Source organism: Python bivittatus, unplaced genomic scaffold (assembly GCF_059951505.1).
Source record: "Python bivittatus isolate LINGU-HERP-01145 unplaced genomic scaffold, Pbiv_v1 ctg000020_np1212, whole genome shotgun sequence".
Taxonomy (NCBI): domain Eukaryota; kingdom Metazoa; phylum Chordata; class Lepidosauria; order Squamata; family Pythonidae; genus Python; species Python bivittatus.
Window position 1 is genome coordinate 120,825,471 of NW_028277030.1, and position 26,200 is coordinate 120,851,670.

General features: G+C 41.7%; 1 pseudogene across 1 annotated transcript; it reads left to right on the forward strand.

The window, feature by feature from the left end:
• Positions 1-6,114: 6,114 nt before the first annotated feature.
• Positions 6,115-23,547, forward strand: LOC103064505 (transmembrane protein 121 pseudogene; annotated as a pseudogene). The gene is made up of 2 exons (XR_015797449.1): positions 6,115-7,202; positions 16,140-23,547. The product of XR_015797449.1 is annotated as a transmembrane protein 121 pseudogene (transcript).
• The last annotated feature ends 2,653 nt before the right edge of the window (positions 23,548-26,200 follow it).

Here is a 26,200-nt window from a genome sequence, read left to right on the forward strand (position 1 = left end):
CAGTACTGATAGTGCCTGCTTCAGTTAGCAATTTTCAGGTGCCATTAAAGGGCAGCCAAACTGCCAGTTTCTTCATACATCAGTAGCTTTTAAAATAGTTTACGGAAACATAACTGCATTAGGCTGTTGCAACAAAAATGGATATAAAAATATAGACAATATATATGATACACGATGTGAATATACCCATCCACACAACACTCTATATGCATATGATTCCCAGATGCTTCTGAGAAAATAAATCGGTTGGTCTTTAAGGAGCCGTAAGACTGTTTTTTAAAAAAATCTAAGAGAGGGAGAAAATCATTTGATTTCTACCTCAGTCACTTAAATTCTGATTTAGATTTGCTGAGTCAGGTGCTGGTCCTGTTCTACATGGTATAGGCTGGTACTGCCCAGAGAAAGCTGTGTGACTGGCCAGGAGAGTTTTTTGGGATTATACTTAGTATCAGCATGTGACCTCCTTGGTCAGATATCAGCATCTCTACACTTAGTGCTGTACTTATGTGACTTTCCAGCGTTAGGCTGCAGTGTCCTAGATATCGGGCATTATGACCACTTGGCGCACCTTGTAGCACCACTGCTGCTGTCCCATTATGGATTATGGATATGGGATGCGGCTCATACCTTTGGGTCTTCCAGGCCCAAATCATTGTAGAACTTTATGAGACTACTAATACAAAAAAGCATGGTATCTTTTCAAATGAACCTCACCATAAGGGGTAGGCCTGCTTCATGCCCCAGCCCAAGCAGAAGACCTGCAGAGGAGAGGACTTTCTCAGTACCCAAGATTTTTGGTGACCTTCTTGGCAGCCCAAGACGTTGGGTGACCAAATGGAAGGATAAGATGTCGCCTTTCTCTTGTTCCATTACATCTTAGTTGAACAGCAGCAACAGGAGAGCATTTTTTAAGGCTAGCTGGCAGTTTCATTTAGGTAATGCAAGTCAGGCAGTGTGATACCACAGCTAACAGCTCACAGATAGTAGAGGCTGAGTCTGCTACCTAATGGTAGAGTCAGCCCAGAGATGAATGCAGTGACTGGAAGGACATTTACAGAGAACTATTGGGCAGAAGGAAAATGTGTGCAAACTTTTTTATTCGCCTCACAATTATCCTCTGCAAATGTTAAATGAGGCTATTTTCTTCATCCAGGCTTAGAAGTCAGAAGCCTAGCATATGAGAATCTCCTCCAATTCTCCTCTTTCAAAGTCCCCTGACCCAGCATTCATGTTACTATGGGAGCATATGTTTCCTGAGCTATTTAGTGCTGTTTATAGTTTCCTTATTTTGACATGCCAGGATGATGATGGCTATCTAACCAATATTAAGTGTGTTAAAAGAGTAAACTTATAGATGGCTTTGAAATATAGCTTTGGTATAGTTTATAATAGAGATTAGCCCCCATCCAGGATTTCTGAACACTATATAGGATGAAATGTACTGGCCAGGAGGAGACACATGATACCTCTAGCCCCTGACTCTGTGATCACACAGGGAATTATATCATGTTCACATGAGTGAAAGTATACCTCTCCTGCATAGCTTCCCACTGAAAAATCTGAGAAGGTCAGAGAATGTGGGTAGGGAAATATTGGGTTAGAACCAGCATGCTCAGCTGTATGCCTGGCATCAGGAGTAACCAATCTATTGGGGGCCAGTGGACACATGTAGAATTTGAAGAGCATGTCACAAGCACACTTTTTTATTGATTTATTTTTTTAATACATAAAAGTGCTTTAACATAAAAGTGAAAAACAAAACAAAAAGAAAAAATATTATAACAGTAAACAGTTACAATTCTATATATGCTTATCTAACACAAATATTATTCAAGTACATATATATTTCTAACAGAGTTATATGACTATCATGTTTTTTTTCTTTTAACGCAGTGTATTTTATATAAATAAGTTCCATATTTCATTATACTTGTCCATACAAAATCTATATCTATAGGCAATCCGCTCATAAATAGCAAGTGCAATCAGATCTTCCATTAAATATACGGGGCCATACATTTCTTTCCAATGCTGCAATATCAGTCTTTTAGCCATAATAAGGGCATGGAGAATCCATTTACGTTGTCTGGTTGTCAAGTTCCATGTATTAGGTATATAGTTCAAAAGAATATTATCCTCTGAAAATTTTAGCTTCTGTTGCACAATCATATTTATATAGTCCACTACTTTCTCCCAAAACTTAATAAGTACAGGATATTGTAAAAACATATGCTTTAAAGAGGCATTGTCCCTATTACATCTCCAACAAAATGCTGTTTTTGACAATCCTTTTCTATACAGACGTAGTGGAGTCTAATAAATTCTAAATATTATTTTTTGTTGCATAAGTTGTAGTTTGAGGTCCATTGACACTCTTGCTATAGAAGTTAAGACACTCTCCCATTGTCTAGGCAATCTAGAAACCTTTAATTCTTTATTCCGCTTATCACTCATCTGTATATCAAATTGATTTATTGATAACAAATATCTATACAAACTAATAGTAAGTTTTTTAGTCTTAAAGGATTTAACAAGTTGTTCTAATATCTCAGGTTTTCAGAAGCTGAAAATGCTGTTGGTCCAAACAATTTGTTAACAAATGCTGTAACTGTAAACATTGCCATTGGGTTACATCTGATAGATGATATTTATCTCTTAACACAGCATACATTAAAAATTCATCTTCATCATCTATCAGTTGGTCCAAAGTCAATATCCCTACTTCCATCCAATTTTTCCATATCACCATCTTCTTCCCAATTTTTAATGTTGGGTTTATTGAATAACAAGCTTAAGTGTGAACAGTCTTTGTAGAAATGGTGGGTGGCTACAGTCCAATAATCTGATTGGAAATGTCCCCATTCCCACTATAAAAAGGAAAAAGAAAGTGAAGTGCTAGAGAACATGATGGGAGGTGTAGGAAGGATAGTGGAGAATAACCTCACAAATTTGCCTCCTGGTGAATGGATGTTTTTGTCTGGCCATGCCCACTATGGTAGCAATTTTGTAAGATGTTTCCTGCTATGGAACGTAATGCCTAACAGAAAAAGATTTGATCTTTTTTCCCATGCCAAATTGACTTTATGGGGAAGGGACTTAACTTCTATAGCAAGAGTGTCAATGGACCTTAAACTACTGGACCATATAAATGTAATTGTGACTAAAGCTAAAATTTTCAGAGGGTAATATTCTCTTGAATTACATACCTAGTACATGGAACTTGATAACTGGACAACGTAAATGGATTCTCCATGCCCTTACTATGGCTAAAAGACTGATATTACAGCATTGGAAAGATAAATGTATTACTCAATGGACTGAAGATCTGATTCCACTTGCCACTTACGAGCGGATTGCCTATAGACATAGACTTTGTATGGACAAGTATAATGAAATATGGGACTCATTTATACAAAATACAGTAGGTTAAAAAAACATGATAGTCATATACATATTTTAGAAATATATATATGTACTTGAACAATATTTGTATTAGATAAATATATAGAGAATGTAACTGTTTACTGTTGTAATGACGATATAGCATACTTTTCTTCTTTGTCATACTTTTTTCACTTTTTTGTAAAGCATTTTTAATATTTTTTCTCTTTGACATGTATCTCCATCATTATTATCATTGTTTTGCTTTTTTTCTTTTTCTTTTCATTATTAATTAAAAAGCAATTACAAATATATATTTAAAAAGATTATTTGGTTACCTTGAAAGTAACCTTTACTCAGTCTCTTCTCTGATTCTAGAATGTCTATGTCCATTCCTAAATCCTGTTAAATCTGGCATCTGAATCTGAAATGAAAAGCAAGAAGGAAAAGGAAAGGCAGGACCCACAAAAAATGTAAATAAACAAACAAACAAACATATATTTCAGCTTTGCCTTAGTTGTAAATGAGTAATAAATGATTAATCCAGGCCTGTATAGTCTGAAATATACATGCCAGGCATAATGCAGCATATAAGCCACATAGAAATTCTGGCAACTTTTTGACCGTTTCCTTGTTTCTCTAGTCTAGCCTTAAGCTGATACCAGAAACAGGTGGAGCCACTGCTTATGATTAGTAGTCACTTTTCAGCTTGATGGGACATAAATTCAGCTTGTCGGAGTTAATCCCAAAGTTTAATAAAATGTAAGGAGGGGGGAAGCTGGAGGGCAATTTGAAGGAAAATGTCACTTCAATAGCTATTCTGGGAAGGAATTTCAGGCATAGTTTTATATATTTATATTTATATAAGCAGTGGTGATAAATGTAGCAGCACCAGGTGATAGCAACATCAGAAAGAAGGAGCATGAGAAGCTGGAGAAGGACCAGGGCCTGAAGGAGGAACTAGACAGGATGTGGAAAGTAAAGGCCAAAGTGGTCCCAGTGGTGGTAGGAGCACTCAGAGCTGTGTCTCCTAAGCCGGGAGAATGGCTCCAAGAGATCCCAGGAGCAACATCCGAGCTCTCTGTCCCGAAGAGTGCAGTGCTAGGAACAGCTAAGATACTGTGCAGAACCCTCAAACTCCCAGGACCCGAGATTGAGGAAGACACATACCACCCATAGAGGTGAAAGAGGATTTTTTAATATATACATACATACACACCCACACCCACATATATACAGGTACAATGGGATTAAGGTGCACAGCACAAACGTAAAGAAAATACACTGTTGTCTCTGTACGTAATGACATCAGAGAACAGGTTTTAAACTGTGAGCAAGTGGTTGATATGCACAAACAAGCAAGTTTAGATTATGCCACCAGGATCCCATCCCTTTTGAGGGAGTTTATATTTCAGAGTATGTACTCTCTATACTTGTGATTTGTTAATTGTTTAAATCCCTGGCTACAATCCCACATTTCTGTAAGTCATAATTGTGGTTTGTTTAGTTTCGGCTGAACACAATGCACAAATCTAGTCACCTGTGGCTTCCTTAACAAACGATGCTTAGGGCAACGTCTGAACTCTGATGCTGAATCTATTAATGCTTGGCTTGGAGGGATTCCATCTTCTTCCTTTTAAAAGTAGCTAAATTTGTACTAGCTAGACAATAGGATACCTATAAGCCTGACATTCCTGAGCAGCAAGGAAAAGGTCACAATTTCTACCAAAAAAGCAAATGCTGCTTATACTTGGGCTTCTTATGTATCAGTTGTCAAAAATTCCACAGGAGCAGTATCTCAACTTTAAAATACAAAATAAGATTTCTTTATAAATAAATTATATAACGCTCATATTTTTATATACTTTTCTGGTGGAGTTACATTGTTTTACTTGGATTAATATAACCTTGTATTCATCTACATTTGTATAATGTTCTTGTGCTTGTGTTTGGGGGGGGGAGGTAAATAAAGATTTTTAAATCTTTATTTTAACATATACAAACCCTGCTAACTGGCATTCTCTCTCTGTCTGCCTTCATTCACCTTTCCCTCACCAGAGCTACTGTATTAGACTGCAATGCCAATCGTGGAAATTTGGAGCTGGGGCACAACAATCTTTCTGAAAATCTTTTTGTTATGCTTTTGTGTGTATCTATTACCCTTCTAAAGCAATTCTGCCTGCAGAAAAGAGCTTGAAAGTACTGTATGTTAACTGTAGCTAGTGAAATTGCACATGCTTATGTACATTTGTGTGTATGTGTGCGCGCGTGCGTGCGTGCACATGAGGAAGGACAATTATACAAGGCCTAAAGATCTGCTCCTCTCAAAAATTAGCAGGTTCGGAATTATGCCAAGCACATCCTTTGGTTTGCGTATTTTTTGGCTTTTGCTGGCGAAGCGTTTAAATAGGTGGAGAGTGGGGGATGCGGAGCACTTTCTGGGATGAGAACGAAGGAGGTTTGAGCAGGAGCGCACCGGGGCGGACGCACAAATACAGTATACATAGATGGCTGCCCTCGTCTGGAATTTAACTCTGGTTTTGCACCACAGTAAGCGCCGGCGCATCCCCCCGGGACTGTCCCGGAGTAGCCTCCTCCTCCTCCTCCTCCTCCTCCTGTCCCCCCCATAAGGCTCCTTGGCGTGACAAACACCCCATTAGCCCAATTAATCCACCTCCGCTGTCCGCTCCTTTCTTCCGCCTTTCCCGCCTCCGTCCGTCTCGCTCTCTGGAGGGAGCGGCCATGCTGCCAACCTGCCGCCTGACTAACTCACTTTAATTCACTGCTTCACTCAGCTCAGTACAGAGGCGCACTTGATCGCGGCAGCGCTCGCAGCCTCGCCGAGCCAGGCGCTTGCCAGACTGCAGAAGCAGCCGCCGCCGCCGCCGCCGCACGCTTCCCAGCCAGGGGCAGGGAGCTCCCGCCCCCGAACCGCAGCTCGCGTGCCTGGACCCCCCGCCTGAGGAGCGGCTTGCCACTTGCGATCCGAGGCGGGCGAGAGCCGGAGACGGGCGAAGGCGAGGCCGGACGAGAGCCGAGCGGAGTCAAAGTCCGGCTCTTCTCCGGCACCTCGAGGACTTTTGTGTGCGGGGTGTATGTGTGCGCGGGCGCCGCTTCTTCACAGTTCTCACCTCCGCCCCCCCCGAACCTTCCGCGCTCGAGGGCGGAGGAACTGCAAAGCCCGTGAGCCACCGCCGCTTGCGAGAATCGCTCTTGACCTTCGCTTCCCGCGGGAAAGAGAGGCTGCCTGCCCGGGTCGCATCGCGGGGGATGGTGCTGCTGGGCGCCGGGCCAACGGCTGCTCGTCACCTGTACCGGAGAGGCGGCATCTGGGGGGAGAAGCGGCAAGCCGAGAGGCGCAGAGCGCTCCCGGCATCGGTCTACGCTAAAGCAGCCGGAAGGGAGCCCCCTGGAGCGGCGGGAAGCAGCCGGCGTGCGGGACCGCCGAGAGCGAGCGGGCCGGGGCGCGGAGGGCGCGTGGAGGGAGGACTGGATCTAGCCGTAGCGATTGGCACGTCGGTGGTCCCCCGCAAGAGTCCGTCCGAGGCGCTCCGGGCGTGAAAGGCCGGGCGGGCGGGCGGCGGCGGCGCAGCTGGCTCTCCAGGACTGGGAGCAGCTACCCGGGCTGGCATCCACGCGCAGAACTTGCTGAGCATTCATTGGCTGCGAAGGGCGGCCTCGCTCAGCCAGGGATCTCGCTCTCATCCCCAACTCAGTTGATTAACTGACTGGATCGCTTCAAGATCCTTCCGTCTTTCAGCACTGAACCGTCCCTGCCCAGAGCCGGAGAAAAGTCCCAGGGCTTTCAAGACCAGCACTAGGTAATACTGTACTACTGCTGCTGCTACTACTATTGCTAATAATAATAATTGTCATCCAAAATCATCATCCATTAAATGAGCTTTGGTTTTGTTTTAGCTCTTGGGTTTCTGTGGGAAGCAGCCAAAGAACAAACTGAGGAAGGGCCTGATGCTGCAGTGAATGGGTGGCCGGATACCAATACGTCAGGGTGAAAGTGTGAACCTCTGGAAAACGTGCTATTTGCTCGTGCATCTTTACGATCCTGGGCAGATGTTGTGACCTACTGAAAACTTAGACACTCTTCTGAATGTTGGCAATCACTGAGATGTAGTTGCCCACATTTATTGTACATGTCCCGGGGCGGGGGGGGGAGACTATGATTGTGTGCATATGTAGACTCCAAGGACTGACAAAATTATCCTGAGATTGCATTCTCACATGAATTCTGACACCCAGTCAGTATCAGTATTTGCTATACAGTATATTCACTAAAATGTTTATGGTCTCACTGTAATTGATGAGAAATTTCACCAATATTCATTTAATAGACAGCAGCTGTGGGAGGGAAGAATGATCTGGATGGGGCTAAGTGCCTTCTCCCATCTATTTTACAGACCCAGACTGATTTTGCCATTTAGCCTGTGCCAGCCTGGGATAAAATAAGACACAAAAGAACCAGGCACAGAATTCCCACATCATGACCTTTTATCTCTGAATAGCATTAATAAGACTATTATTTCTATTTAGACAGGCGTCTCTCACACACATACACACTCAATATGTTTAATCAGGTGTGCAGGAAAAGATAGGTTGTGTAAAACACTTTTCTCAAACTGGCACTTTCCAGATGTGCTAGACTATAAGTTGCATTGTCTGCAGCCAGGAAGCCCCTTGTGAAAAAAATACAGCAATCCAAGTCCTTTTGCACGTGACCCAAAGGCCAGCCACCCTGCCTAACTTTCTGCCCTGCTGCAGATGGACAAATGACTGTTTCTCCCCCATGTGCTAAGTGGAGGCTGATGCACCCCTTTTTCCATACTCTTTCACAAATGCTCCCAAAAACTTCCAAAGTCTCAAGTTGGGATTGAACAGCAAAAGGTGATCCATGTTCAGCAGGTGGACTGGACAGCCATCATTCATCTGAAGGGACGACTCATTCTCAACAAAAGGCATCAATGAGTTCTGATATGTGGGAAACTGAGCAGGGTGTGTGTGTGTGTGTGTGTGTGTGGAGCACGTGCTGCTGGCCACTGAAAGAAGAGGTGAGGTCTAGATAGAAAGATGGAATCCTTGCCTTTTGCTTGCAATGTTGCCTTTTTGGTTATTAACGTACTTTTGCTTGGACTCAGTTAAAAACCTCTAACATTAAGTCCTTCAACTAGAGCTAAGCATAAGACACAGAAAAATTAAGAAAAAAACGGTGAGGAAGTACCCTATTTTGTTTAGAGTATTATTGCCATGTTTCAGGATAGGTAATAATCTTTTTGGTGGATCCTGTTCTGTGGTTGAAGTTTTGCCATCCAATTTACAAATAAGCATATTTATAGGGTTGAAGGGAGCTGGCTGGTGAGCAGAACTTGTTTCTACTCTGTTGGTTAACAGATAGAACAGCAGCCTGCATGGGAGTTCTGGGGGTGGGGCATCAGATTGGGGAAAACTGATGAATCTTTATTAGTTTGGGGGAATTACAAGACAGACATGCCATGTTGCTCATGGGATCTCTGTGGTAACTGTACAGTAATGTTCTGGGAAATCAGTCTGAACTGGATTTTTGCATCATAATAGCCAGAATGCCTCCTTCAAAGGGAAGTGCCTACTCTGCTTCCTATATAAGAGGAAGAAGCGATGACATCTCTACACTGCTAAATTTCAGGTTTTAGGACAGCTGAAGAAGGGAGTGGTACATTGCCTCAGTGTATGTAATGTGAACCATCAGTATTTCCTGTGAGTTAAGCTAGACTGATATGTGCATAGAGATTTATTTTATTTATATCCCGCCTTTCTGTCCACAGGGCAATCAAGGCAGCTAACAGTACAAAACATAACCAGAGTTAAAATGTCACTGAAACAATTACAACTGGTATTAAAGCTAACTCGGATTAAAAAGGCATAGTTGAAGAAGAAAGTCTTGTCTCCTTTTCCTGAGAACAAAGGCAACTGCTATAAGCCATTACAATGTCATACTAATCACGATGTCATTATGACAATATAGCAGTTGCATTATGATGTATATGATGTCACTTCCCCCTTGCCCCGTCCAGATGCCCAGGGGTATGAGCCATATAGAAAAAGCTCTTCTCCTATATGTCCAGCAAACAGACCTCAGAAAGTGAGCCCCTCTGCACTTAATGCCCAGGCATGTTCATTTTGAAATATGGGGTCTCTTAGAAGATCAAATCCTAAACTGTTGATGGGCTTTAAAGGTTAACACTCAGACTTTAAACTGTGCCAGGGAAACAACAGACAATTTTTTGATGCTTGGTGTATTGCTTAGTAGAAGTCATTGCATGGATTGGCTCATGAACAAGTATATGATCCACATGAGAGGATAGAAATTTGGCTCTAAATATTAATCCCCTAATGATGTAATGTTCAGCCCAGCTTCTGGGTGATTTTCTGCTCTGCTCTGTTGTGTTCATTTAAATCTAATGTATGAATCCAGACATTATGGTTTGTAGATTGTGCTTTATAATTTATTGTGTTCTGTGGAGTCAACCAGTTATGGTTTATTTTAATAAATTATGGTAAAGTAAACTATGATTTTGCATGTTGGGTGACCACAACCAAAAGAAGATCTTTTGATGCAAATGTAGGAAAGAAACACTTAAAAATATGTCACTTATTAAAATTAACACTTGTCTCTTCCTACTTCTGTAAGATCCAAAGTTAAATTTTCTACTTACTGGCTACACATTTCTTAGTTAAGTTTGAGTGATGTTGCTTTAATAAACTAGAGCAGGCTACATGATTTACCATCAGATGGGCTATATGAAAGCAATATATGACTGACAGCAGCATCAGAGTCACCAGTGACAAGCAAGATGCGCTGACAATTTGAGAGAAATATTTCACAGTGGCTGTTTTTACATTCACATCCTACACATTCCTAACCCCATACGGTATGTTCTTAATCTAATCCCAATGTTATTAATTGAATAAATATGAACAATGGAGTTGCACCATGGATAAAGAAACAATATATTACATGAAAAAATGGTATCACTCTTACCAAATGATGATACTGTATCTTGGACCCATCTTTCTTTGTTGGAGGCTTAATTTTTTTCTTGGCTCCGGTTTAATGGAATCCAGACAGTCAGGCATTAGATTTAAGACCCGTAAAAACATAATGTCCTTTGTTTTTGATCAAAAGGCTTCATCCCACTTAGCAACCACCTGAGGAGCTTCTGGAGTCCCAGACTAATTGCTCAGATCAGATTTTTTTTTAACGTGGCCTCTTTCCATGGCATAAATTATGGTTCCAAAGTTCAAATTTTAATCAAATTCTGTTGGTTCTAAATTGCATGGTTTTCTGCTGCTACTTCCCTCTAAATCAAAGGAAGCTGACTTTTGTCTTGCTTTGTAGCTTATAATGTACCTCGTTGTGTTGGATCAAATGCTAGAATAGCCCTTGTGAAGCCAAAGAAGAGGATTTACTTTCTAAGGTGGGACTCTTTCAAAGCAGGTATTTTGTTGCTCCAGGTGCCTTTCCCTTCTTTTTTTGGCCTTTGCTATATAACTTAGCAAAGTATATACATTTTGGTACATTTTTCTGCTTCTTTTACTTCCTTACAAGCTTGTTCTTTTCTGAATAAATGATTCTCTTTCACATAGTCCCGAATTCATAAACCCTCTCCTAGAGGCTGAACCAGTAGAGCGAGCTAAGGAGCAAGGGGGGTCTGTAGAGGGGCTTCAAAAAAGGCAAGAGAGTGGCTGCGACTGTGCAACCGGAGCACTGCCCCCTTTTTTTTATGTTGAATGCTTCAAAGGAACCCCACCACCCTGGATTGTATGAGCTGTATTTAGCCTCTATTCCATTTATGAGCCATCTTAACCTGTTTGTAAATACATGGGGCAATGTTGGTCTACATATCTCCTTTAGAACTAATTAACCTAGTCCTGTCTCTGAGCTAGAGAAGCATATTAGCTCAACTACTTAAGGTCAGGGCCGGTGACAGTATTTTATTGCCTCCTACTTAATGTTGTGATACAGGAGTACCTAACAAGTTGCTCTTAAAAACTAGTTACACATGAAAGAAGCATAAATTCTTGCTTTTACTTGGGGCTTCTGGCAACTTTAGCTATGGATTTATATAAACAGCAGTGAGGATTAATCATAGGAAAGATCAGTGGACAGAATAGGAAAATAATTTATATACAGGTTTTGCATGTATTTTTCTTGCACAGAAGCATAGAAGAAAAACACCAGATCTTAAGCAACCCTTTCTTCAGTGGCTCATCTGGCATTTTTCTCCCCAGTCAGGCTTCCTAGCAGCCCCAATTCCGTTTGTATGTGCTTTGTTGTCTTCTGCCATTGTCTGTAGTCTCAGCTGCTTCTTTTCTAGCTTTTTTCTTCTTTTTGGTAGTTCTCACAGCTTCCCACATCTGCAGTTTTGAATGCCATGAGCTGTCCTCTAAAGTGCAACACTGAACAAATCCTCAATACTCCCTTCAAAGATCATAGCCCAGTTGCTACCATTTAACTACGAGTCCTGAGAGCTGGCCCTACATAGTGATTGATAGCCTCATCCTATGCACGTATGCTCAGCTGTAGATTCCCCTATCTCCTAGAAGGCATATGCTCCCCAACTGTACATGAATTGCATTGCATGAGACTTTAAACGGACTGAAGAAATCACAGGACATCCTTAAGTGAGGCTTAACATGACACACTAAACCTGCCTGGCATTCTGTACACACTTTCCCTATATTGGAAATGCAATTCCCAGAATCCCAAGGCAACATGGTCAGTTCTGAGAATTGTGTCCAAACTTTGGAAGACCCCAGCTTGCAGTAGTGCTAAGTCATGGGTTACTTAATTGGTTTCCTGACTAAGTCACATGAATCCACAAATGTGACGTGTGTGTGTGTGCGCGCGCATGCTGGGTTTGTACATCCCACTGAGCTATAAACTTCATTGATTCCATTCACAAAACATTCCAAGCCAAAACTAACCATGGGAGATGCAGAACTTATCTATAATATTTCTTTTGCCTTCTTTGTTCTTCATTTGAATGATTTAATTTTGTACTGGTTTTGAAAGTTATTAGCTTTCTTGAATGTGCATATCTATTAAAAACACAGAATGTTTTTTATAAAATAAAATGAAGGGTACTTGGATCACTCATAAATCACTGTATAAATAGAATACACTTAACATTTCCTAGAGTAACTTGGCTTTTGCAAAAGAGTTCACAAGGCAATTCCAATGTAATATATTTACTAAAATTGGCTCTCTGTGCAAGTGTGTAGAGAAGAGATACAGCAACCTCAGTTTTTATAGTTATATATCATATATATGTAGATGGAATCTAGTCAAAGTGAAGCAGAAAGGCCTAAAGATCTGTTCCCTTTAAAATAAACAGGATTTATTAAAAAGTGCTGAACAGATCATTCACTAATTTTTATCCAGTTTCAGAGAAATGAATGAGCTCTTTCATGGGCTTATCTACTGATTTACCATTCGTATCTTCATACACTGATAAATGGATTCCGTTAACTATTATTATCCATTCTTCAGCTATACAAATCTAATTGTATTGTATCACTGAGGCAGTAGGGTGAAGATGTCAATTTAGATTTGTAAGGATGTATGTGCAAGGCATATGCTTCAAACCCTAGGTCACTTCACAGTAATGAGATGGAGTAATGTTGCTTAAAATGTGATGCCATTCAACCTAAAAACCAGCTGTCTAATGGTCAAACAGAACACACCACAGCCCCAGCCCAACCATCTCTACATTGGAATGGATGAGCTTTTCACCGGAGGTGAGCAATGCCTGTTCCCACCTCTAGGCCCTGGCACTGGAGTCCCTTCAAAAGTAATATAATTCTGAAGGTGACAGGAGGAAAAACTATTAAACATGCAGAGAGGAATAATTTAAGTGCACTGAATTTAATTGAATTCAGCTTAAGTTTAAATAACATTTCACTTAAATAACATTACAATCCAAAAGCAGAGTGCAGATCCTTAAAAACAAATAGCAGCCTTGCTTTTAAGTGATAATAACTTAAAACAATTACATAAAAAATAAAACTCTAAAAAGCATATTAGGTATCTTCAATTGCTTTCAAAAGCTCAGGTGATCATCATTATGATGTGGCCTCAGCTTTTACTTCTTTCTGTTGATGTTACTTTGGCACAAGAGTCTCTCAAAGCAGCAATAGCTTGCAAGCCTTTTGAAGATTGCTTTAGCACCAGCCTAAGTGTTCCAACAGCCCCAGTAGTACATAGAATCAATAAACTTGTGAGAGCTAGAGGCCCAGGAAACAGCAGTCACTGCCTGGGATGGTTATGGGAACATAGTCTAACAAGATGTTTTTCAATACATCTCCCTTTCAGAAGTCATTTAGCTCAGTGACTGGATCTGTGCTTTAACCATGATTTGTTGATTAAATTCCAAGTGGTTGAGTTCACACACAACACTAAGACATAGACAATTGTGTTTGAACCACAGCAGTTGGGTTTATACAATGCACTAAGTCAAAATCAAACAGACCACATTATGATTTAACCCAACATATGAACATAGCAGGAAAGAAGGGATCCCATTCCCATTTTTCAGTGGCTCATGATCCCACTTTTATATGAAATATAAAACAAGCCATCAGGTTATTTTCTTTTTTGCTGAATGACACTGCTGGCCAGATTTGGTTTATATCAGTGCTTTTAAAAATTTACCTCTAGGAGATCATTCTTATGTTGAAGTTTGTTAGACAATCCAAGTTTTTGCCACAGAATATCACTGGCATTGATGGAGGTACTTTCCAGAAATCTGGGAATGAGAGGCATGGGAGAGGAAAGATCTTAGCACCTACTATAGACCCAGTCTGAATCAGGACCCCATATGCCAATAGTAAACAAGAACAAGGGAATGGCTCAGCTGCATGTTGAGCATGTAGCTAATCTGGGGATTCTGGAAGACCTAATCTTTTGGAGGATAGCTCGTTAGGAAAAGCTGTTCTAGAGCTTGGTCTAGTTTAGAGCTGTTGGGCTTCTTCCTAGCCTTTAATTCATTTTCAGTCTCTTCCCAATATTTGGATACAGTGCTCATGCACATGATAGGTGTGAGACTAGGCTGAAGCTGCCATAACTAAAGATGAAGCAGGCACTTAAGCAGAGAGGACAAAAAGCCAGGAATCTTGTCTAGAAGATCCATTCAGGGAGGTAGATAAGAAGGAAATAAGTAGTTAAGGAAACAAAGGAAAAAATGTCACCTGAACCAGACAAAGGAAGCTGGGCGTGAACACAAGGGAAAAAACCCAATCCCAGCTAATCAACAAAGCAAAAAACTGTGGAGTCCTTGGTGTTCTCTGAGCTTGGTTGTTTGCTTGCAGACATTTCATTCACTGATGAAGTTACCTAGTCGGGTAATGAAACATCTGCAAGCAAACCAACAAGTTCAGAAAGCACCAAGGACTTCACAGTTCAACCCTGAGCTACATATACTACCTTCTATTGAAAGCAAAAACTTTTGGGGATAAAAAGAGGTCCTGAAGCCCGCCCACTCATTGAGTCATTTTTTGGATCCAGACTTGGCACCTCTGTCCTTCTAGCTAATGCCTGACAGTCTAGTTGAGAAGGATGTGGGTAAGTGTGGATGAGTGTGTGTGTGTGTGTGTGTGTGTGTGAGTGAGAAAGAGCAAGGGTACATTGTAAAGTTTTGCTATTACTTTAAATTCACTCAGTCTCTCTGTATTCCAAAGAACCTGGTGTGCCTCAGTGTTCGACTGAAAGTGATTTGTTTTGTCCCTAATTATTTTCGGGTTATTGACCAGGACTATGTGTTTGTCTGCTCTAGCTGCACCTACCTGGAAAACCCAGGTAGAAAGCAAGGGGGGCTTTCAAGATCCGCATGCCTCAACAGGCTGAGAATGTATGAATAAGTGACCATAAGCCAAACCTGGGAGTGCGCGTTACATAGGAACTGGGATTTTATCCATGAACTGTTCTGTGAGGCACATTTTTGAGGCCACAATAGACTTAACAGTCCATGCTGGCAACTTGAGAGAGGGATTGTATTGATTCCGCAAAACATCTGTGTAAAATGTAATATCAGTCAGGGAACCATCCCTCACTAGGGTATGCTTTTATTTAAAATCAAAGATTTGGATCACTGTTAAAGCTTTAGTGGAGAGAGTGACCTCTCGGTGAAACTCTACCCCTGGATGGTGGTTAGAAAAGACCACAGATCATTTTCACTGATGTCTTCTCCCCAAATGTTTGGATTCCCCAGAATTTGTCCAGAGGGATGGGAGTATATAATATATGGTATATATATAGTAACTATATTTGGAAATATAGTTACTGGTTATGTGATGAAAGGAAAATCAGTAGTGACCATGTTTTTCCCACGTTTCACAGAGGGAAAGAGAAGTTTGCAATAAAATTTTTCTAAGTGCTGAAAGCATGGTACTACCGTGCCCATATCTGAAATTTTTGCAAAGAATGCATGTTTAATACATTCGTCACAGCTTGGATTAAAGGTCCATGTTCAGTTTCCATTGCTTGAAAGTTATATCTATACAGTTTCCTTGGGAACTAAGAACAGATTAATGTGCATTGTTCAACCATAGGGATATTAGATAAAGAGATACAGTTAGTCAACACCCCACCCCCCACCCCCTGAAGTTGCAGAATATATAGTGCTAAAAATGAGCCTACAGAAGGGCCATGGCTGCACAGAAATTCTGTCCGTTGGACTAATAATATGTGTGCTGTGTGTTCTTTGTTTCAGAATGGTTCCTCCCCCTCCTATTAACAAGCCCCATGTCTGCCTATCCACTACACTCATCATGAGCAGCATGGTGCTGATGGATGCTTATCTGGTGGAACAGAACCAGGGTTCCAGGAAATTGGCTATTTGCATCATGGTCTCAGTTGGAGACATCTGCTTCCTGGTGGTGCTCAGGTATGTTGCTGTTTGGGTTGGGGCTGAAGTGAGGACTGCTAAACGAGGCTATGCCATGATCCTTTGGTTCCTGTATGTCTTCGTGCTGGAAATCAAAGTCTACTTTATTTATCAGAACTATAAGGCTGACAGGAAAAGTTTGGACCTCATGGCCCGCAAAGCATTGACCCTTCTGCTGTCAATCTGCATCCCGGCTCTCTATGTGCTTTTGGTGGCTACAGAGCATATGGAGTACGTCAGGACGTTCAAGAAAAAGGAGGATCTTCGCAATCGTCTCTTCTGGGTTATTGTCGACATGCTGGATGTGCTGGATATCCAGGCCAATCTCTGGGAGCCTCAAAAGAAAGGGCTACCCATCTGGGCTGAAGGCCTGATGTTCTTCTACTGCTATATCCTGCTCTTGATTTTGCCTTGTGTGTCACTGTGTGAAATTAGTATGCAAGGAATCAGCATTGTGCCCCACCGCATGATGCTCTACCCAATGCTGAGCATGCTTACAATCAATATCACCACTATCTTCATCAGGGGAAGCAACATGTTATTCTTCCGGGACATTCGTGTCTCTAGTATCTTCATGGGGAAGAACGTGCTGGCCATTGTTCTTAAGGTCTGCATGTTTGTGCAGTACAAGAAACATTTGTATCACACAGCAGCAGGATCAGGCACAGTAGACCCACAACATCATCTTTCTTCCCAACCACAGCCTGTCATGCATCTACTGAAACCTCAGAACCAGACTCCCTGTCCTGAGGAATTGGCCCAGGAAAATACATGACAAGCTGTGCATCCACATGCCATGTGGCAAGAAGCACCTTATGTCTGTGATCATTAAGATCAAAAGCAAAGAGGAACCAAATGTATCAGGCCCCACCAAGCCAGTGCTGGTCCATCTTGAAAGTTTATCAGTGAGTGCTCCCTCCCCTTCCTTTCTTACACAGATGTACTGCTAACAGTGGCCTCAGTTGAAATAAGGTCATTTCAGGAATGATCCAGGACAGAGCCCAGCCCTACTGCCAAGGAGCAAGCTAGCAAGTGGTAGAAACTGATGGACAAATCTCTGGGGAAGGAGTATGAGCCACTGAATCAATAATCTGCCAGTGGACAGGAGTCAGCAGCAAGTGATTAATTCCCTCCTGTGCCTTTCCTGTAGTCAGTCATTCTGTAATGAAAGCTGTTTGGGCATATGGCCAACTCTGTTGCATAGAATAGATCTGTGAATATCAGGAAAGCATCTTTTCTGCACCTACTGGGCACATAAATTCAAAATGTGACCTTCCTTTCTGGGATGGTTGAAAGATGCTGCATCTGTTGCCTGCCTACTTAATTTTCTGGGGGTGGGCTGCCCAGATTTGTGGTGGTTCCAGGGCCATGTTCTCTCTCCTGTGGAAACATGCTGGCTTGTGATCCTTTTTCCCCATGCTTCTTTTTCATGGATATTTTTCTCTTTCAATAAAATGAAGACCAAGCTTGGAGGTTTGTCCCATTTCCCTGTGCAAGTGCCTTGCAACATCTTTCAGTGATCAGGTCAGTGTTTATGCTAGATGCTGCCTTGGAAGATAAGAAGGCTACAGGTCTAGTTGCAGGAAACCAAGAGGAGAGAAAGACACAAAATATCACCCACTTGGTTATCTCAGGACCTGGGTTGTTCAGCCTCCTCTTAAAAACCACCTAAGGCGTGGTTTCAAACTATACAATGAAAATTTATTGGGACTGGAGTTGAAAATGTTTTCTTACTGAATCATGGAGCAGCAGGTGCAGCCATGCTTGTCAAGCAATATTGTCACCCTGATGGTGTTGCAGTAATTGTGTAGAGACAGCTCTAGATGTGGCCAGACAGGAAGAATAGAGAGACAGAAAATTGCCAGGGTGATTTCCTTTTCCAGATGCAAGAGTATTCAGTTTTATTGCTTCTTTGGGGAGATGGGGGACAGACAAGGATTCTGCACCTTTTCTTCTCATTTTTGTGCTTTCATCTGGATCCTGTAGAGTTTTTACTTACAAGGCAATTTCTCTGAATGTGTAGAGTTTTATAGATTTACTATAACAAAAATCCACAATGGGCCTCATCCTCCATAATAGCCCACACTATAATAACTCCCTACCTGCCTCCAGGTCAGGAATCCTTTTAATTGTGAGATAGGAGAGAATGTTGACGGATACACCTTCCTCCCTCTCCTGCAGGGTAAGCTGCCTTTGTTCAAATGGCCTTTCCACAAACATTCAAGGACTCACCTTGTCCTCTGATGACTTCTTTCCTGTCATGGGCTGAACTCCTAGAAGAATGCTCTGCGGAGGCCACATCACATGCTGGGAGGAGTGGGGCAGAAGGAAGCGATAGGCAGGCAGGTCCAGAGTCAAGAGCCCACACCTTCTCTGGGGCACATCTTTGTTTTCTTCCAAGCTCTCCCCACCCCTTTCCTTTCTTCTTCCTCACTGAATAGACTGCCAGGAAACTTGCTTAACCCTGGTGGAAATGTGTACTTTCTGCCGAATGAAGGCTTTTTGCAGAAATGGAAGTCGCCAGGCTGCTTTTGTTTTTATAATACAAAGCTGAAAAGAGCCCCAGAATAGCAGCTGCTTCCTGCTCTGGGGAAGAGCCTTTCTCTTCCTTAAGTAGGGCCAGAACATGAGCAGGGATGTTTGCTAATTACCTGGATTTTAAAGATACCTCAAGAGAAGCTAAAGTAAAGAACATGAGGGCTAAGGCATAGGGTCTCCAACTTCATGGCACTGTGATCCCCTAAAATCGTGAATGAATTGGTCCAATGGTCCCCTCCTGAATACTACTCTGATGGGCTCCCCCTCTGTGTGTGTGCAAGCCAGCCTTTGAGACCCAAAGCTGAATCACGGTTAAAATATACCCCAGGCTCCGGGCCTGTCCTTTGACAGACTTGGTACAAAGGCCATTGAAGGAGAGCCCCAGGACCTGAATTGTACATACAACCCAGACTAACCTACCCAGCACCAGCAGCTCAGCTCAGTAAAGGCCACCTGTGTCCAGACAGAGTAGGAGCAAGTGCAGTTCCCCTCAAATGTTCTCATGAACCTCCAGGACGGGGTGCCCTCTAGGACCCACATTTTAGGAACTCCTGGACTAAGTCAGAGAGGGGATTAATTATCTTTATTTTGCTAATTAAAGCAAAAGGGAAGGGAGAGGGCACTGAAAGTATGCTTGATTTATTTGCAGGGCAACATTTGAGCAAGTATTTCCAATTCTACCACTTTAAAGTGTCAACCTGCACTATTATAAATAAATAAATAGAGACCAAGCCAAAGAAGGACCGTCTATTCTTCTTGCTTTCTTCAGTGGAATTCTTAGTGTACTCTAGTCATTCCTCTTCAAAAAGAAGTTTAGCAGATTTTTATAAAACCATTTACTGCTTACAGTTAGACATGAGAAACTTATTTTGCAGCTGATGAGAGGCTTTCTGTTCAGCAAATGGCCCATGTGTCCTGCAGCTTACTCTTAAGAAACTCCCACTCAGGTCAGTGACATTTACTCCCACATACATATTTCACAGGATTTGTAATCAGAAGTTTAATTAACTGGAGTACAGTTTACTCTCCTTTCCTTCTAAATACAAATCTTTACTCAGCTTTTTAATAGAAGATTTGGAGCCATTTTCAGACTGTCATATGCCAAAAACCAGAAATCATAAATAAAAAGAAAACTCAGAGACTGTATGTAAATTCTCCAGGGGAGAAAATCAGTGTTTTTAATAAACACATATGCACAAATGCATACATAAACTAGAAAACTGCACCTAAGAGATCTAGCTTATGAAAACATCACATGTAAGCTGTTAAATTTTTGACTGCTGCATGTCTTGTTTTCTGAAAAGCTTTGTCACTTTTTCTATTAACTTCGTTTTGTTTTGGAGGAGGTAAGAGGAAATTTTGAACTGGCTGGTCAAAATCTGTAGTCTTCTTCCCCACATTTTTTGGTTTCATATTATAAGATGTAACTATTATTTATGCCTTTAATTAAATTATATATTTGAAAGAAAGAAGAACAGTAATATCTTAAAAATGGGTAAAGGAAAAAAAGAGAGTCAAAGGTAAGTTTACCAAATCTGGACTGCGGAGCTCCAGAAGACTATTAGATGGCAGCAAAGAGCTAGAATTTGCTGCCATCTAGTGATTTTCTACAGCAGCAGTTTTCAACTACTGTGCCATGGCACATTTTTGTGCCACGAAAGGTGTGCAGGTGTTTCCTGAGCCAGAAGTCTCACCTATGAGATCTGTGCCATGAGATGAAAAGGTTGAAAACCACTGTTCTAGAACTTTGTAGGCTAGATCCAATAGTTGTAGTCAAAAGGCATGAAATTACTTGAAGATAAATTCATATTTTCAGTTCCCCAAATAAAGCCTAAGAAATAATAATAGTAATAACAACAATTTATTAAACTGGTATGCCCAGGTACATATCCACTCTCCCCCCACCCACCACACACACACCACAAGACAATTCCCCTATAATCCACCTAGTCCCACCAGGAATGTGGTCACCTCCATCATAAGGCTGCAGTGCATCTTAGGATCACGCTGGAACCCTTGTTGTGAAGATAATCTTGAAAGCATGAGAAAACTATCCAAGGTCTTTGGAAACAGAAAGTAATTAAGAGAGTGGTGAGTATCTGCAGTATTTGTTGAGTTAGATATCATGACTGGACACCAAAAAATGGTTTTGAATGTATGACTCTTACCTCTGAGGAATTAGCAATTCCTGAGCATGAAAAACTTATTGCTGCACACTGCCTACTATCTATGTTGGACTTCTGTTGGATGGAAGAGTCAAAGGCAAAGAAAAGTGAATCTAGTACTATGGCCCCTTTTGTGCAAGAAGCATCCCAGAAACATGGATTTTGAATATTAAAACATTACCCTTGATAAGGCAATTGTCCTTCGAGATTTGTTGAGTAAGATATTATTCTTTTTGGGTGATTTCTGAAGGGCATCGGGTATAGCTTGTAAATGTAAAAAGTAGCCTTTTATCAAAACCAGATCATTAGTCCAGACTTTCCTATTTTGGTATTCTTCAGATCCCATCACCTCCAGCCAAGCATGGCTTACAGCTAACAGATAATGATATAATGATAACAAATAATATCTTCTAGGTAATTTGGAAGGTTGGGAAAGCCATGTTAGTGTCATTGATTCCAGTGGTGTCTATCATGAGAGATAGTGTCTCCATGTCTCAGGCAAAAACCTCTTGCAGGCCTGTTTTCCAAGGCTCTTTTTAGACTGTGCACAAAGCACAGATGCTCCCAGATACAGATGTTCCACCATCTGGTTGCTGGATCATGGATTTAGTAAATGTTCATATCTGCTGCAACTACTGTATCTCAACCTTTCTCCTTTTATCATAATAATGTAGCATTTTACAAATCATAAGAGTATAAATTTCCAACCTGAAGAAGTTGCATTATAAATGTTTAGTGGCTAAAATCTCACAAAATTGTCAAACCTCATGAAATATTGGCATCTCCATTTAGGCAAGAATGCCAAAATCTTGATACACACAGCAGTCTCCCAAGTTTGGGGCTTTTATTTTGGCACCTGCACCAGGGACCCCTGACATATCCTCATGGACTACCAATAATACTTGGACCGCAGGTTGGGGACAATTGGCTTAGCCTGTTGCATAAACCTAATCAATACACATTTACTGTAAATTTAATGAACAAAAAGAAAGAGGGTGAAAACAGAAAAAGGAAGATGATTGATACAGATACTTATTTCCTTTCATTTGTCAGGTAGTCCCAAATTTAATGGATTACTGCCAGTAACTAGTGCCAATGAACCTACAGTAAATCTAATTCTAAACATATCCCTTCCTCCTTTTGCAGTTAACACTGAGAGTATAACTCAGAGGTTCCTATGACTCCGGAAGAACTACTGGATGATACACTTGCTAAAATAGTTGCTCTACAGAACTACAAATGGGTCATTCCAGTCACATCTGCTTAGTATCTTAGTGTAAGACTGGGGGGACTTAGGTATCTCCAGAAACTGAAGATTGCAGCTCTCTTCATAGGCCAAGCTGCTGGGGCCAATGGGAACTGAAGTCCAAAACTTCTGGAGGACACCCAGTTGTCTACTCTTGGCTGGAACTTATCCTTATTGGCTCTGTTTAGTGAACAGCTGCTAGAGCTTAACTGCTCACTGGTCTGGTAAACACAGAAACATGAATCAATACTCATGCAAATTAACTTCCCTTGAATCCCTCTTCTATAACATTTACATTGCAGACAAACATTTTCTTCAATGCTGAAATGTATCTCATGTATATTAAAAAAAAAAAAAAACCACCATCATCAGCTGGGGATTTTTTTCAAAACATTTTAAGAACACCTCTCAGTTGTCACTAGGGACAAGCCTTTTTTAAAAAATTGGTTTTGTCTTCAGTCTCTTCCTGCTCCCAAGTCCAGTTTGTGCCATGTGTTTACAAAACCCTATGATTTCATTAATAGTGTGACAAGTCCAGTTCACATAGTGGCTTCTCTTAAAGAATTATCATGTTTCCAGATGCCTGCCACTTCCATTCCCACCTTGAATCCCCTTCCCCCTAGAAGGGCCCAGAAAATCAGCCTTGCCCCTTTTGGTGATACCACTGGGCCTCCTACAGCCCTCTGGAAGATTGGGAGGGAGTTTCAGCTCCCCACCCCTCAAATATTGTCCTCCCCAGAGATAAGATACCACATTGCCTCTGTGCTGAAAGGGTAATATAATTTCCATTGGTAAAAAGCCATCCACATTCCATCCCTAGCAATAGTTTGCACAGCTTTCTGACCTGTGGCTATCTAGAGTACATGTCATTGATATTTGGGGGGGTTGCGTTACTGACATCTCTATTAATGAGTGTCAGAATATCTTCCACCCAGATCTCAATGCCAGACTGCAAAGGTTAGTAACTTGAGGGTCCAAACCTCCTCCTCAGGTGGCTACTAAATATTTTGGGGCTTCCAAAACCCCTTTCTCCAGATTTGTGGAAAATTAGCACCATGATTCCTACCCAAAGCTCCATTGTAAGTTTTAAAATAGGTTTTATGTGTAGCATCTCTCCCAAAGTGCCCCCTCAAAAGAGATAAAAGTAGCTCCACTTGTCTCCATTATTAGTCTGCCCACAGAAGACCCAATGTTAAGGACCTCTCCGCTGCAAGAAAAGGTTGACCACCCTACCATACTGAAACTCCAATACCAATGGCCTCAGTTTGCAGGGAGAGAATTTTGCGAGAACACCAATACCATGGAGCCCTTGGTGCTCTCTGAGCTTGATTGTTTGCTTGCAGATGTTTCATTACCCAACTAGGTAACTAGTGCACAGGGCACTGATGATGTTACCTGATTGGGTAATGAAACGTCTGCAAGCAAACAACCAAGCTCAGAGAGCACCAAGGGCTCCATAGTTCAACCCTGAGCTACAGATATTCTCTTCTATTGACACCAATACTAGTCAAGGCAAAAGACCAAGAAGCTGCTTCCTTGCTAGTTTCACCCTTATCCTTCATGATAAACAAGCAAGCTTTTCAGCAGCACCCCCCAACAAGCTGCTCCAGTCTCTGTTTCCTGCCTATCCAGTTTCAGTTCTCGTACTGGCCCCATTTTCAGCCCTTCTCCCACACTAAACTGGGTATCGTGCTGCTTTAAAGGAAAGTTAAGAAGAGGCACATACAGATGCTGGGGACAGTAGCAGGTCTAGAATTGCCTTGTGGGCATCATTGCGAACTTTTCCTTCAGATATTACGCATGGATTACAACAGCTTTCCCCAACCTGGATCACAGGGATACCATTCCCAGACTTTGCTGGCAATTCTGGCAGATGTGGTTGCAATACACGTGGAAAATACCAGGATGGGGACAGCTGCACTGGATAGTTTGCTGCTGGGGTGGAGGTAACTCGCTCTGGGGATTTAATACTGCAGCTAAAATGCAGAAAGACAGATATTGAATAAGCCCAGTGTGTGGGGACCAGTGAAATTATGATCTGAGGCAATCAAGGCATGCATTTCTGTGGCTGGAACGTAAACCTCTAGGAACTGTTACTGTGAAAACACCATCCTGTGCTGGGCAAGGATGCTGTCATCTGAACTCCATTCATCTGCTGCATGCTTGAATTACTGGTTGCTGGCTGTGTGAACAGATGCTGCTGAAAAGCAATGCACCCAAGACTCTGCAAAGCAAACAAAAGTTACACGCAGGTCCTCACTGTCTTCCTGCACGAATTCGCCCAAACCAGCAATGTAAGCAGAAGATGCCAAGCCCCATCCAGGTCATTCCAACTGATGTGTCTTGCTGGCATTCCACCCACCTTTTAATAAAGCTTTTCATTCAGAGAGGAATAGCTCCCTCAGGCAAATCGTGTTGCATCCCAATAAAGTCAAGCACCTTTTATTTAAACTAGTGTCAGGACAGCTGAGGTGCAGTAAATGTAGAAAGCTTAAATCCAAGCCCTGTTCAACAGGGCTGTGGATCAAACTGCGCCCACCAGCAAGCTTGTGCATGCCCTGAGGTCAAATGTTATTAAGCCCAAAGCTCCAGTGGCATTGCTGCAAACCACAGCAAACCACTCCAAGTTTTCTCAAGACTGGCAGGGAAGTGAAGCGGATCTGCGGGTCGCAACGGGTTATAATCCCCCACTTGATTTCATGTATCTCCAAGACAAGGCAATGTTTCCTGTAAAGGGCCGCAAGCTTTAATGGATAGATTCATTAACTATGGCTTCAGTAATGGATGGGGGCATTTTAAAAAGATAAATTGGTGTGCAAGATAAGGGCACATTTGCTGATCTGAGGGGGGGAAAGGTTATTTGAAACTAACTCTGGCACAGAATGAAAACATTAAACACATCTAATATCTGAATGTAGGGGCATTTGTTAATTAAATAGTAGCACCGTGTTTCTTTTTGTATTACAAATGGCATTATTTGTACATTTTATTGAAAGATAATTGATGAATGATTCAATGGCTCAGTGAACAGACTGATTTTTTAAAAAATCCGATGGCATTGCTTTAATGCCCTGCCCCCTGCACAAAGATTTGGGCTTCATTTGCACTCTAGCCGCACACCAGTTTTAATATTGGATTAATTGCTGTTTTCTGATAGTGTTTCTTGCTTGCCTCACTGAATTCCAATTTCCAGGGTTTCTTGATGGTAGTGGCAGGAAATTACATAGTTAGTCTTCAGTTCTAGCTGCAGTTACCAGGAATCAGACTTCTGTAGCCACCCTTGACAATCACAGAATGAAACCACGTCCATTTTCATGAGCTGCACAGATGGCTCATATTTGTTTCTCCCTAAAGATCTCAACTTCTGCTGTGTGTGCAACTCAGATACACAACTTATTGTGGCATGTGCAACCTACAGCCAAAGGACTCATGGAGCTCTTGGCCTAATTTCACAGGTCCCTTGGCCTAATTTCAAAAGTCCTCTGCAGCAATCTGTTCAGACTTCTGGCAAACATGATGAGTCCTTCTTGCAGTAACCTGCTGGGTGGGGAGGAAGTGAAAAGAAGGGAGAAAAAGAGAAAGGGATGGCAGAGAGAGTGTGTAAGAGAAAAGAAAGAGGGTATCCCCACCCTTGCCAAGCATGAAATCCTGCATCACTATCATACTGTCTCTGTTTCAAGGTGTATTCTGTGTTTTTTTTTTCTATTAGACTCTGTTAAATGCCAGCCTTTTTCACCTTTTCAGAATTGCCTCAATTCATATTTTAATGTGGGCTGCTAATTTTAATTTATCAGTGATCTTGACCCTGTAACAGAATCTCAAACTGATAAGCTGGGAGACTGGATCTCAGTTCTTGTACACATTTGTGTAAAATGCAGGCATATACAGTAAATACAAGAGCATCAGAAGCAGTCAATCGACCATTTCACACTGCAGCA